Source organism: Hibiscus syriacus, unplaced genomic scaffold (assembly GCF_006381635.1).
Source record: "Hibiscus syriacus cultivar Baekdansim isolate YM2019G1 unplaced genomic scaffold, ASM638163v2 tig00110076_pilon, whole genome shotgun sequence".
NCBI classification, from domain to species: domain Eukaryota; kingdom Viridiplantae; phylum Streptophyta; class Magnoliopsida; order Malvales; family Malvaceae; genus Hibiscus; species Hibiscus syriacus.
This window is the reverse complement of record NW_024062586.1, coordinates 1,488,336-1,493,844: the sequence shown is the minus strand read 5'-3', so window position 1 is coordinate 1,493,844 and position 5,509 is coordinate 1,488,336.

The following is a 5,509-nucleotide window of genomic DNA, read 5'->3' as shown; positions in this document are numbered from 1 at the left end:
CAAGAATAAATAAAAGCCGAATTAATATTTTAATTTAGTCTTATGACTAAAATTATTTGTTAATTTTTTTCTTATGACTAAAATTATTTATTAAGTTTTTTTAGTATTAATTATTTTGTACATAAAACTAAATAAAAAACAAAATTAATATTAAGAAAAAATAATAAATAATTTTAGTCATAATACTAAATAAAAAACAAAATTAATATTATGAAAAATTAATAAATAATTTTAGTCATAATACTAAATTAAAAAAAGATTAATTTATAGAAAAATATATTTTTAATTGGAGAGTGTGTAATTTAAATTTAATAATAAATAAACTTAAAATAAAAGATTAATTTCTTTTATTTTTTATTTAAAGTTTATAAATTTAAACTTAATTAAAATTTAAAATATGAAGTTAATATTTATAATAACTTAGATTTTACTTAATTTTAAAAAGAAAATGCTTGGGTTGGTCAATTGTTGTGATTTTGATGGCTACAATATACTATAAATAATGTTATTACCCTAAAATTAATATTCCAGTGACTTGGCTTGTTGGTTTAGTTTTAAGCTTTTTATCCATTAGACCCAAGTTCGAATCCCATGAGTTGTATTCTTTTGGAGGTTTAATCCCTTATTTATTAATTTAATAAAATAAATCTCATGTGCCATATGGCAATATTTGATTGTTTGCTATTAATTTACAAAAATAATTATTTAGTAATTAATTTAAAAATATAGCTGACGTGGCATCACACATGGACATGCCACATCAACATTAAGTCCACATGGATCTGACATGTCATCATATACTATGATTTGGATATGCCACGTCAGCATCTCCCTCCACATGTTCTTATTGAGTTAGCTACAGATGTTGACTATAAGTTGACTAATGATTTTCATCCAACAAGGGTGTTTTTTGACCCAAAATGAAATGTTATGGAGTAATATGTTCCAAAAAAATACAAGAAAAACTGACACTTCTACCAAACATTAGGGGTATTTTGTTGCATTATACCTAAAAAATACGAACTCTAACATATCTTATAAGTCGAGTTTGAGTTAAATTATAATTCATAAATGATAATTGAATTTGAATGAAATTGAACACAAATGATAAGATCTAAAAAAATAAGACAAATTTTGTAACACCCTTAACCCGTATATGTATCTTAATATGAGTTAAATATGCCACACTTACTTTTATAACATTTCACACTTGAAAACTCGTAAAATTTTGTTCCATTTTAAAATTTCAAATTTATATACTATAATTAATTTAATCAATCACGTAAAAACATAAAATAATACTTTATTGTCTAATTTAAATTCGATATTAGGCATCAACTAGATCGTTCGATGCTGTTTCATAACATATATAAAACTGCCAAAACACTGCCTAATTTAAAAATTCATCAATTAATTTTTTAAAGCATAATATTATTAAATATTATTCATTCATACTACTACTTATATTTACTAGCAACCATTTAAACTAGTCTATCAAAGCAACAAGAACATTATAATATACATGTCACTAATAAGTCAAAGATAAGATATCTTACTGATACTTTAGGTCGGTATGATTTCCCAAGAAGAGATGCTCTTAGTGCTTCATACTTCATCACCAGGGATGCAAAGTCTCCCATGATAATATAAGCATCTATCTGTCCTAACTTCAAAGTCCTTAGTCTTGCCTTTTTCCACTTGTGCAATCCTTGCCAAGCACTTTTCATCTTTCCCTTGCAGCTATTGTATTCGATATAAAAATATCGACTTTAACTCAGCAATCAGGGAGCCATATTCCTTTAAAGATAATTGTGCATAAAAGGCTTGCAAGGTTGCAAAAGTCTTTCGGCTAAGTGCATCAGCTACCACATTAGCCTTTCCTGGATGATAATCGATGATCACATCATAATCCTTTAAAAGTTTTATCCATCTTCTATCTCAAATTTAACTATTTTTGAGTCAACAAGTACTTTAGACTTTTATGATCCGTATAAATGTAGCATTGCTCAACATATAAATAATGGCGCCAAATCTTTAGAGCAAACACAACGGCTTTAAACTTAAGATCTCGTGTCTGATAATTTCTCTCATGATTCTGTAACTGTCTCGAGACATAAGGCATAACCTTACCTTCTGGAATAAGTACACATCCCAAACCATTATGAGATGCATCGCTAAAAACCACATAATATTTACCTGATTCTGACTGCACTAACACTAGTGCCTCTGTTAAGATTTTCTTTAACATTTCGAAGCTATTGTGGCACTTATATTTCCAAATAAAAGGCACAACTTTTTCTCAAAAGATTTGTTAATGATGACGCTATCATGGAAAAGTTCTTCACAAACATTTAATAGTAACCAACAAGCCCCAAGAAACTACGAACCCCTAAGACATTCTTTGGAGGTTTCCATTACACTATAGCCTGAATTTTCTTGGGATCTACTATTATGCCTTCTACGGAGATAACATGGCCAAGGAAAGCAACCTTTGTCAACCATAATTCACACTTCGACAACTTGGCATATAATTTTCTCTCTCGGAGAGTCTGAAGAACATTACGAAGATAAAAATCATGCTCCTGTTTTGTCTTAGAGCACACCAAAATGTAATCAATAAATACCACCAAAAACTGATCCTAATAAGGCTGGAATACTCGGTTCATCAAAGCCATAAATGTCGTAGGAGCATTAGTTAAACAAAATGGCATTATCACAAACTGGTAATGTCCATTTCGAGTACGAAAACTTGTCTTCGGAATATCCTCCTCTTTAATTTTTAATTGGTGGTATCCATACCGAAGATCAATCTTAGAGAACACTGTTGCGCCCTTCAATTGATCGAACAAATCATCAATCCTTGAAATAGTATACTTGTTTTTTATTGTCACCTTATTTAACTACCGATAATCTATGCATAATTGAATGGATCCATCTTTATTCTTAACAAAAAGAACAAGCGCTCTCCAAGGTAAAACACTATGTCTGGTTAAACCTCGATCAAGCAACTCTTACAATTTTCCTTTAATTCCCTTAACTTTGTTGGATCCATCCGATATGGAGCCATAGAAATAGGTTCAGTACACGGAAAAACATCAATCTTGAATTCTACCTCTTGATCGGGAGGTAAACCAAGTAATTTATTTGGAAAGACGTTTAGGAATTCTCTAATTGTTAATATCATCAAATCTCACTTCAAATAGTTAAGTATCTATCACATTACCCTAGAAAAGCTGTAGACCCTTCTGACATCATTTTCTTCGCAGCCACTGTTCATATCACATTGGGCGTTGACTTTGATTTTTCACCAATTAATATTATTTTCAAACCCTCCTCATCTTTAAAAACTAATTGCTTCTTGAGACAATCAACCTATCCATAATGTGGAGACAACCAATCCATGCCCAAAATGATCTCAAACTCATCAAATGGTATTTCCATCAGATTTACTGGGAACACAACCTCTTAAATCTTTATCGAACAATTTATATATATTCGACTTACTATTACAATATGATCCATAGGTTTTATTGCTATCATTTCACTATAGATCAGTTTTAATGGAATTACTCTATCTCTAATAAGCTTTGTACTGACATAAGAGTGTGTAAAACCAGGGACAACCAAAACAAATAAAGGTTTATCAAAAAGATGAAACCATACCTATTATAATTGTTGGGTCATACCGGTTCTCATTGGTCTTGATGTTATAGATTTTGGCTACCCCCGCGTATATGGTCGCTGAGTCGGCTCAGATGGTCCTCCGGTTCTAGATATTCCTCTACCTCTTTGGGTAACTACTACTGATCTCTCAGTCTGCACTAATTTGTCCCCAAATCTCTAAGGATAATCTTGAACAAAATGGCCAGTATCACTACAATGAAAACAGGCACCAGTGATAGCTCAACAAACTCCACCAATTAATTTATAGTATGTTTGACAAGGAAAAGATCGATCTCAGGATGATATACTCAAACAAGAATCAATGAACTAAGATTCCTTATCCTTATGTGAAGCTGCAGCAAAACCATATCTATTATTATATCGAGAACCTAAACCATTGCATTTCTTGGCATGATAAGAAGATGATGATGCTCCTGATATTTTCATTGTCTGGATACTCTGCTATGCTTCCAATGTCTCCTCTTGAGCCCTTTTAATTGCCATTGCTCAGTTTATCATTTTTTTGCAGATTTGGTAAGTTTAATGCCATCATTAATGTTTTCATCTTAGGCCTCAAACCCTTCATAAACCAATCACATTGAGCCTTGTCATTGTGAACCAATTCAACAATAAATCAACTTAACTTGTTGTACTCAAAATTGTACTTGTTCTTGAATTTATCCTAAAAGAATTGCCATGTCACTTTCTCAGGAGATACATATAGTGACGCGTTCGTCCACCAAACTCGAGTCGATCCCTAAAGTAAAGATACATCTCCATCAATCTTTTCAAAATTTGAACAATGAAGATTGCCCAACGTCACTTTGATATCATTTAACCACAAGCTGTGTCTATGCGACATTCATCTGTTTCTCCCCTGAATTTGGGTTCTTTCAAGCTTTTCAACTCCTTTGGAATTGACTTCTGGAGCACTAGAGGAACATAGGGAGGTGGAGGAGGCTGATATCAAGGTAAAATTATATCCAACACCTATAAAAAGGCTTCATGATCTTGCACTGGCACTCCCTGATGTGCTGGTGCATTAGCATGTCCAGACTGAGTCGGATGTTCACTGTTGACTTCATTACTATCACTATAAATCCCTTCTCAGTCATCTTGATGTCTAGCTCTTCGAATTCTTAGATCTCGACATCTAACATGACACATAAGAGGTGTATTACTACAATTACACAATAATGCATTAACCAATAATCTATCGACGACCACCTTATTCAAGGTATTACAATTACACATGTGACTCTCATTGTACGTATAATAAGTTATTTATCCAAATCACAATTTAAACATTTATTCTAAAACATCAATAGATGATAAATAGTATTAAACACATCCACTTGTTTTAGGGCAGTTCATACCCTAAAATCATTCAATAGAAATCATTTTCATAAACTTAATGATTTTTTTCAAAATGCGTTAAACCATGCTTATTAAAACAATTCACGGTTGACTCATCGCAAGTCTTCCTCATATCATATAAATACATAATTAAATGCCCTCACTTGGTATGCCTCACTGTCATGCCTTACTATCGATATCCGACTATTCTTGAACTTTTTCCTTGCCTTTTGCTTTGCTTATATCACGAGTTTGATCATGATCTACACAAGCATAAATACAAAGCACATACGAATATAAAACACATGTTAGTATTCTTACTAACATTTTATACACAATAGTAACACTCAAAAGTACTATTATTTTCGAATTCTTCTATAATTCATCTTAATTTTTCCTTTTTACTCATAATGGTCCCTTGCCATTATTTTTTAATTTCAAGTCCCAAATAGCTCAAATAAAATTCCAGCATTTAATTTCCAGCCCAATA